This window comes from Taudactylus pleione, unplaced genomic scaffold (assembly GCF_031769625.1).
Source record: "Taudactylus pleione unplaced genomic scaffold, aTauple2 ptg000967l, whole genome shotgun sequence".
NCBI lineage: Eukaryota > Metazoa > Chordata > Amphibia > Anura > Myobatrachidae > Taudactylus > Taudactylus pleione.
In genome coordinates this window covers 6722501-6730000 of record NW_028285368.1, presented here as the reverse complement: position 1 = coordinate 6730000, position 7500 = coordinate 6722501, and the positions used below count along the sequence as shown (strand labels likewise).

At 37.1% G+C, this 7500-nt stretch overlaps 1 non-coding gene and 30 pseudogenes across 1 annotated transcript; all 31 read right to left on the bottom strand.

The window, feature by feature from the left end:
* Positions 1–104: 104 nt before the first annotated feature.
* LOC148459672 (5S ribosomal RNA) lies at positions 105–223 on the bottom strand (annotated as a pseudogene).
* Positions 224–338: 115 nt separating this feature from the next.
* On the bottom strand, positions 339–457 carry LOC148459671 (5S ribosomal RNA; annotated as a pseudogene).
* A 116-nt stretch (positions 458–573) lies between these two features.
* LOC148459670 (5S ribosomal RNA) lies at positions 574–692 on the bottom strand (annotated as a pseudogene).
* A 116-nt stretch (positions 693–808) lies between these two features.
* Positions 809–928, bottom strand: LOC148459669 (5S ribosomal RNA; annotated as a pseudogene).
* Positions 929–1044: 116 nt separating this feature from the next.
* On the bottom strand, positions 1045–1163 carry LOC148459668 (5S ribosomal RNA; annotated as a pseudogene).
* A 116-nt stretch (positions 1164–1279) lies between these two features.
* LOC148459667 (5S ribosomal RNA) lies at positions 1280–1398 on the bottom strand (annotated as a pseudogene).
* A 116-nt stretch (positions 1399–1514) lies between these two features.
* Positions 1515–1633, bottom strand: LOC148459666 (5S ribosomal RNA; annotated as a pseudogene).
* Positions 1634–1748: 115 nt separating this feature from the next.
* LOC148459665 (5S ribosomal RNA) lies at positions 1749–1867 on the bottom strand (annotated as a pseudogene).
* A 116-nt stretch (positions 1868–1983) lies between these two features.
* On the bottom strand, positions 1984–2102 carry LOC148459664 (5S ribosomal RNA; annotated as a pseudogene).
* Positions 2103–2219: 117 nt separating this feature from the next.
* LOC148459663 (5S ribosomal RNA) lies at positions 2220–2338 on the bottom strand (annotated as a pseudogene).
* Positions 2339–2453: 115 nt separating this feature from the next.
* On the bottom strand, positions 2454–2572 carry LOC148459662 (5S ribosomal RNA; annotated as a pseudogene).
* A 115-nt stretch (positions 2573–2687) lies between these two features.
* Positions 2688–2806, bottom strand: LOC148459661 (5S ribosomal RNA; annotated as a pseudogene).
* Positions 2807–2922: 116 nt separating this feature from the next.
* On the bottom strand, positions 2923–3041 carry LOC148459660 (5S ribosomal RNA). Its single transcript, XR_015873909.1, has one exon. It is a non-coding gene; the product is annotated as a 5S ribosomal RNA (ribosomal RNA).
* A 116-nt stretch (positions 3042–3157) lies between these two features.
* Positions 3158–3276, bottom strand: LOC148459659 (5S ribosomal RNA; annotated as a pseudogene).
* Positions 3277–3627: 351 nt separating this feature from the next.
* LOC148459658 (5S ribosomal RNA) lies at positions 3628–3746 on the bottom strand (annotated as a pseudogene).
* Positions 3747–3862: 116 nt separating this feature from the next.
* LOC148459657 (5S ribosomal RNA) lies at positions 3863–3981 on the bottom strand (annotated as a pseudogene).
* A 116-nt stretch (positions 3982–4097) lies between these two features.
* Positions 4098–4216, bottom strand: LOC148459656 (5S ribosomal RNA; annotated as a pseudogene).
* Positions 4217–4332: 116 nt separating this feature from the next.
* On the bottom strand, positions 4333–4451 carry LOC148459655 (5S ribosomal RNA; annotated as a pseudogene).
* Positions 4452–4567: 116 nt separating this feature from the next.
* Positions 4568–4686, bottom strand: LOC148459654 (5S ribosomal RNA; annotated as a pseudogene).
* A 116-nt stretch (positions 4687–4802) lies between these two features.
* LOC148459653 (5S ribosomal RNA) lies at positions 4803–4921 on the bottom strand (annotated as a pseudogene).
* Positions 4922–5037: 116 nt separating this feature from the next.
* Positions 5038–5156, bottom strand: LOC148459652 (5S ribosomal RNA; annotated as a pseudogene).
* A 115-nt stretch (positions 5157–5271) lies between these two features.
* LOC148459651 (5S ribosomal RNA) lies at positions 5272–5390 on the bottom strand (annotated as a pseudogene).
* Positions 5391–5506: 116 nt separating this feature from the next.
* On the bottom strand, positions 5507–5625 carry LOC148459650 (5S ribosomal RNA; annotated as a pseudogene).
* Positions 5626–5741: 116 nt separating this feature from the next.
* Positions 5742–5860, bottom strand: LOC148459649 (5S ribosomal RNA; annotated as a pseudogene).
* A 116-nt stretch (positions 5861–5976) lies between these two features.
* On the bottom strand, positions 5977–6095 carry LOC148459648 (5S ribosomal RNA; annotated as a pseudogene).
* Positions 6096–6211: 116 nt separating this feature from the next.
* LOC148459647 (5S ribosomal RNA) lies at positions 6212–6330 on the bottom strand (annotated as a pseudogene).
* A 116-nt stretch (positions 6331–6446) lies between these two features.
* LOC148459646 (5S ribosomal RNA) lies at positions 6447–6565 on the bottom strand (annotated as a pseudogene).
* Positions 6566–6681: 116 nt separating this feature from the next.
* Positions 6682–6800, bottom strand: LOC148459645 (5S ribosomal RNA; annotated as a pseudogene).
* A 116-nt stretch (positions 6801–6916) lies between these two features.
* On the bottom strand, positions 6917–7035 carry LOC148459644 (5S ribosomal RNA; annotated as a pseudogene).
* A 116-nt stretch (positions 7036–7151) lies between these two features.
* LOC148459643 (5S ribosomal RNA) lies at positions 7152–7270 on the bottom strand (annotated as a pseudogene).
* A 115-nt stretch (positions 7271–7385) lies between these two features.
* Positions 7386–7500, bottom strand: part of LOC148459642 (5S ribosomal RNA) — a 119-nt pseudogene continuing 4 nt past the window's right edge.

Genomic DNA, 7500 nt, shown 5'->3' with positions numbered 1-7500 from the left:
TAACTTTAGACCTCTTTTACTTCTTAACTCAAGGAAATTCATTGATAAGTTGAAAAAATTAAATGTAAAATGTAATAGAAAAGAATGTTATGTCAGTATAAAATTACCTACAGCACCTGGTATTCCCAGGTGGTCTCCCATCCAAGTAATAACCAGGCCCAACACTGCACAGCTTCCAAGATCAGATGAGATTGGGCATGTGCAGTGTGGTTTGGCTGTAGGTGCTCAAAAACTTTAACTTTAGACCTCTTTTACTTCTTAACTCAAGTAAATTCATTGATAAGTTTAAAAATGAAATGTAAAATGTAACAGAAAAGAATGTTATGGCAGTATAAAATTATCTACAGCTCCTGGTATTCCCAGGTGGCCTCCCATCCAAGTACTAACCAGGCCCAACACTGCATAGCTTCCAAGAGCAGACGAGATTGGGCATGTCCAGTGGGGTTTGGCTGTAGGTGCTCAAAAACATTAACTTTAGACCTCTTTTACTTCTTAACTCAAGTAAATTCATTGATAAGTTGAAAAAATTAAATGTAAAATGTAATAGAAAAGAATGTTATGTCAGTATAAAATTACCTACAGCATCTGGTAATCCCAGGTGGTCTCCCATCCAAGTACTAACCAAGCCCAACACTGCACAGCTTCTAAGATCAGATGAGATTGGGCACGTCCAGTGTGGTTTGGCTGTAGGTGCTCAAAAACTTTAACTTTAGACCTCTTTTACTTCTTAACTCAAGTAAATTCATTGATAAGTTGAAAAAATTAAATGTAAAATGTAATAGAAAAGAATGTCATGGCAGTATAAAATTACCTACAGCACCTGGTATTCCCAGGTGGTCTCCCATCCAAGTACTAACCAGGCCCAACACTGCATAGCTTCCAAGATCAGACGAAATTGGGCCTCTTCCAGTGTGGTTTAGCTATAGGAGCTCAAACACATTAACTTTAGACCTCTTTTACTTCTTAACTCAAGTAAATTCATTGATAAGTTGAAAAAATTAAATGTAAAATGTAATAGAATAGAATGTTATGTCAGTATAAAATTACCTACAGCATCTGGTATTCCCAGGTGGTCTCCCATCCAAGTACTAACCAAGCCCAACACTGCATAGCTTCCAAGAGCAGACGAGATTGGGCATATCCAGTGTGGTTTGGCTGTAGGTGCTCAAAAACATTAACTTTAGACCTCTTTTACTTCTTTACTCAAGTAAATTCATTGATAAGTTGAAAAAATGAAATGTAAAATGTAATAGAAAAGAATGTTATGGCAGTATAAAATTACCTACAGCTCCTGGTATTCCCAGGTGGTGACCCATCCAAGTACTAACCAGGCCCAACACTGCATAGCTTCCAAGATCAGACAAGATTGGGCATGTCCAGTGTGGTTGGGCTGTAAGTGCTCAAAAACATTAACTTTAGACCTCTATTACTTCTTAACTCAAGTAAATTCATTGATAAGTTGAAAAAATTAAATGTAAAATGTAATAGAAAAGAATGTTATGGCTGAATAAAATTACATACAGCACCTGGTATTCCCAGGTGGTCTCCCATCCAAGTACTAACCTGGCCCAACACTGCATAGTTTCCAAGATCAGACGAGATTGGGCATGTCCAGTGTGGTTTGGCTGTAGGTGCTCAAAAACTTTAACTTTAGACCTCTTTTACTTCTTAACTCAAGTAAATTCATTGATAAGTTTAAAAATGAAATGTAAAATGTAACAGAAAAGAATGTTATGGCAGTATAAAATTACCTACAGCTCCAGGTATTACCAGGTGGTCTCCCATCCAAGTACTAACCAGACCCAACACTGCATAGCTTCCAAGATCAGACGAGATTGGGCATGCCCAGAGTGGTTCGGCCGTAGGTGTTCAAAAACATTAACTTTAGACCTCTTTTACTTCTTTACTCAAGTAAATTCATTGATAAGTTGAAAAAACTAAATATAAAATGTAATAGAAAAGAATGTTATGGCAGTATAAAATTACCTACAGCACCTGGTATGCTCAGGTGGTCTCCCATCCAAGTTCTAACCAGGCCCAACACTGAATAGCTTCCAAGATCAGACGAGATTGGGCATGTCCAGTGTGGTTTGGCTGTAGGTGCTCAAAAACATTAACTTTAGACCTCTTTTACTTCTTAACTCAAGTACATTCTATTGATAAGTTGAAAAAATTAAATGTAAAATGTAATAGAAAAGAATGTTATGTCAGTATAAAATTACCTACAGCATCTGGTATTCCCAGGTGGTCTCCCATGTAAGTACTAACCAAACCCAACACTGCACAGCTTCCAAGATCAGATGAGATTGGGCATGTCCAATGTGGTTTGGCTGTAGGTGCTCAAAAACTTTAAATTTAGACCTCTTTTACTTCTTAACTCAAGTAAATTCATTGATAAGTTTAAAAATTAAATGTAAAATGTAACAGAAAAGAATGTTATGGCAGTATAAAATTACCTACAGCTCCTGGTATTATCAGGTGGTCTCCCATCCAAATACTAACCAGGCCCAACACTGCATAGCTTCCAAGATCAAATGAGATTGGGCAAGTCTAGTGTGGTTTGGCTGTAGGTTCTCAAAAACATTAATTAAGACCTCTTTTACTTCTTAACTCAAGTAAATTCATTGATAAGTTGAAAAAATTTAATGTAAAATGTAATAGAAAAGAATGTTATGGCTGAAAAAAATTACCTACAGCACCTGGTATTCCCAGGTGGTCTCCCATCCAAGTACTAACCAGGCCCAACACTGCATAGCTTCCAAGAGCAGACGAGATTGGGCATGTCCAGTGGGGTTTGGCTGTAGGTGCTCAAAAACATTAACTTTAGACCTCTTTTACTTCTTAACTCAAGTAAATTCATTGACAAGTTGAAAAAATTAAATGTAAAATGTAATAGAAAAGAATGTTATGGCAGTATAAAATTACCTACAGCACCTGGTATTCCCAGGTGGTCTCCCATCCAAGTACTAACCAGGCCCAACACTGCATAGCTTCCAAGATCAAATGAGATTGGGCATGTCCAGTGTGGTTTGGCTGTAGATGCTCAAAAACATTAACTTTAGACCTCTATTACTTCTTAACTCAAGTAAATTCATTGATAAGTTTAAAAAATTTATTTTAAAATGTAATAGAAAAGAATGTTATGGCAGTATAAAATTACCTACAGCACCTGGTATTCCCAGGTGGTCTCCCATCCAAGTACTAACCAGGCCCAAAACTGAATAGCTTCCAAGATCAGATGAGATTGGGCATGTCCAGGGTGGTTTGGCTGTAGGTGCTCAAAAACATTAACTTTAGACCTCTTTTACTTCTTAATTCAAGTAAATTCATTGATAAGTTGAAAAAATTAAATGTAAAATGTAATAGAAAAGAATGTTATGTCAGTATAAAATTACTTGCAGCATCTGGTAATCCCAGGTGGTCTCCCATCCAAGTACTAACCAAGCCCAACACTGCACAGCTTCTAAGATCAGATGAGATTGGGCATGTCCAGTGTGGTTTGGCTGTAGGTGCTCAAAAACTTTAACTTTAGACCTCTTTTACTTCTTAACTCAAGTAAATTCATTGATAAGTTGAAAAAATTAAATGTAAAATGTAATAGAAAAGAATGTCATGGCAGTATAAAATTACCTACAGCACCTGGTATTCCCAGGTGGTCTCCCATCCAAGTACTAACCAGGCCCAACACTGCATAGCTTCCAAGATCAGACAAAATTGGGCATGTCCAGTGTGGTTTGGCTATAAGAGCTCAAAAACATTAACTTTAGACCTCTTTTACTTCTTAACTCAAGTAAATTCATTGATAAGTTGAAAAAATTAATTGTAAAATGTAATAGAAAAGAATGTTATGGCAGTATAAAATTGCCTACAGCACCTGGTATTCCCAGGTGGTCTCCCATCCAAGTACTAACCAGGCCCAATACTGCATAGCTTCCAAGATCAGATGAGATTAGGCATGTCCAGTTTGGTTTGGCTGTAGGTGCTCAAAAACATTAACTTTAGACCTCTTTTACTTCTTAACTCAAGTAAATTCATTGATAAGTTGAAAAAATTAAATGTAAAATGTAATAGAAAAGAATGTTATGTCAGTATAAAATTACCTACAGCATCTGGTATTCCCAGGTGGTCTCCCATCCAAGTACTAACCAAGCCCAACACTGCATAGATTCCAAGAGCAGATGAGATTGGGCATATCCAGTGTGGTTTGGCTGTAGGTGCTCAAAAACATTAACTTTAGACCTCTTTTTCTTCTTTAGTCAAGTAAATTCATTGATAAGTTGAAAAAATTAAATGTAAAATGTAATAGAAAAGAATGTTATGGCAGTATAAAATTACCTACAGCTCCTGGTATTCCCAGGTGGTCTCCCATCCAAATACTAACCAGGCCCAACACTGCATAGCTTCCAAGATCAGACGAGATTGGGCATGTCCTGTGTGGTTTGGCTGTAGGTGCTCAAAAACATTAACTTTAGACCTCTATTACTTCTTAACTCAAGTAAATTCATTGATAAGTTGAAAAAATTAAATGTAAAATGTAATAGAAAAGAAAGTCATGGCAGTATAAAATTACCTACAGCACCTGGTATTCCCAGGTGGTCTCCCATCCAAATACTAACCAGGCCCAACACTGCATAGCTTCCAAGATCAGACGAGATTGGGCATGTCCAGTGTGGTTTGGCTGTAGGTGCTCAAAAACATTAACTTTAGACCTCTATTACTTCTTAACTCAAGTAAATTCATTGATAAGTTGAAAAAATTTAATGTAAAATGTAATAGAAAAGAATGTTATGGCAGTAAAAAATTACCTACAGCACCTGGTATTCCCAGGTGGTCTCCCATCCAAGTACTAATCAGGCCCAATACTGCATAGCTTCCAAGATCAGACGAGATTGGGCATATCCAGTGTGGTTTGGCTGTAGGTGCTCAAAAACATTAACTTTAGACCTCTTTTACTTCTTAACTCAAGGAAATTCATTGATAAGTTGGAAAAATTAAATGTAAAATGTAATAGAAAAGAATGTTATGTCAGTATAAAATTACCTACAGCACCTGGTATTCCCAGGTGGTCTCCCATCCAAGTACTAACCAGGCTCAACACTGCACAGCTTCCAAGATCAGATGAGATTGGGCATGTCCAGTGTGGTTTGGCTGTAGGTGCTCAAAAACATTAACTTTAGACCTCTTTTACTTCTTAACTCAAGTAAATTCATTGATAAGTTTAAAAATGAAATGTAAAATGTAACAGAAAAGAATGTTATGGCAGTATAAAATTATCTACAGCTCCTGGTATTCCCAGGTGGTCTCCCATCCAAGTACTAACCAGGCCCAACACTGCATAGCTTCCAAGAGCAGACGAGATTGGGCATGTCCAGTGGGGTTTGGCTGTAGGTGCTCAAAAACATTAACTTTAGACCTCTTTTACTTCTTAACTCAAGTAAATTCATTGATAAGTTGAAAAAATTAAATGTAAAATGTAATAGAAAAGAATGTTATGTCAGTATAAAATTACCTACAGCATCTGGTAATCCCAGGTGGTCTCCCATCCAAGTACTAACCAAGCCCAACACTGCACAGCTTCTAAGATCAGATGAGATTGGGCATGTCCAGTGTGGTTTGGCTGTAGGTGCTCAAAAACTTTAACTTTAGACCTCTTTTACTTCTTAACTCAAGTAAATTCATTGATAAGTTGAAAAAATTAAATGTAAAATGTAATAGAAAAGAATGTCATGGCAGTATAAAATTACCTACAGCACCTGGTATTCCCAGGTGGTCTCCCATCCAAGTACTAACCAGGCCCAACACTGCATAGCTTCCAAGATCAGACAAAATTGGGCATGTCCAGTGTGGTTTGGCTATAGGAGCTCAAAAACATTAACTTTAGACCTCTTTTACTTCTTAACTCAAGTAAATTCATTGATAAGTTGAAAAAATTAATTGTAAAATGTAATAGAAATGAATGTTATGGCAGTATAAAATTGCCTACAGCACCTGGTATTCCCAGTTGGTCTCCCATCCAAGTACTAAACAGGCCCAATACTGCATAGCTTCCAAGATCAGACGAGATTAGGCATGTCCAGTTTGGTTTGGCTGTAGGTGCTCAAAAACATTAACTTTAGACCTCTTTTACTTCTTAACTCAAGTAAATTCATTGATAAGTTGAAAAAATTAAATGTAAAATGTAATAGAAAAGAATGTTATGTCAGTATATAATTACCTACAGCATCTGGTATTCCCAGGTGGTCTCCCATCCAAGTACTAACCAAGCCCAACACTGCATAGCTTCCAAGAGCAGACGAGATTGGGCATATCCAGTGTGGTTTGGCTGTAGGTGCTCAAAAACATTAACTTTAGACCTCTTTTACTTCTTTAGTCAAGTAAATTCATTGATAAGTTGAAAAAATTAAATGTAAAATGTAATAGAAAAGAATGTTATGGCAGTATAAAATTACCTACAGCTCCTGGTATTCCCAGGTGGTCTCCCATCCAAATACTAACCAGGCCCAACACTGCATAGCTTCCAAGATCAGACGAGATTGGGCATGTCCAGTGTGGTTTGGCTGTAGGTGCTCAAAAACATTAACTTTAGACCTCTATTACTTCTTAACTCAAGTAAATTCATTGATAAGTTAAAAAAATTAAATGTAAAATGTAATAGAAAAGAAAGTCATGGCAGTATAAAATTACCTACAGCACCTGGTATTCCCAGGTGTTCTCCCATCCAAGTACTAACCAGGCCCAACACTGCATAGCTTCCAAGATCAGACGAGTTTGGGCATGTCCACTGTGGTTTGGCTGTAGGTGCTCAAAAACATTAACTTTAGACCTCTATTACTTCTTAACTCAAGTAAATTCATTGATAAGTTGAAAAAATTTAATGTAAAATGTAATAGAAAAGAATGTTATGGCAGTAAAAAATTACCTACAGCACCTGGTATTCCCAGGTGGTCTCCCATCCAAGTACTAATCAGGCCCAATACTGCATAGCTTCCAAGATCAGACGAGATTGGGAATGTCCAGTGTGGTTTGGCTGTAGGTGCTCAAAAACATTAACTTTAGACCTCTTTTACTTCTTAACTCAAGGAAATTCATTGATAAGTTGAAAAAATTAAATGTAAAATGTAATAGAAAAGAATGTTATGTCAGTATAAAATTACCTACAGCACCTGGTATTCCCAGGTGGTCTCCCATCCAAGTACTAACCAGGCCCAACACTGCACAGCTTCCAAGATCAGATGAGATTGGGCATGTCCAGTGTGGTTTGGCTGTACTTGCTCAAAAACATTAACTTTGGACCTCTTTTACTTCTTAACTCAAGTAAATTCATTGATAAGTTTAAAAATGAAATGTAAAATGTAACAGAAAAGAATGTTATGGCAGTATAAAATTATCTACAGCTCCTGGTATTCCCAGGTGGTCTCCCATCCAAGTACTAACCAGGCCCAACACTGCATAGCTTCCAAGAGCAGACGAGATTGGGCATGTCCAGTGGGGTTTGGCTGT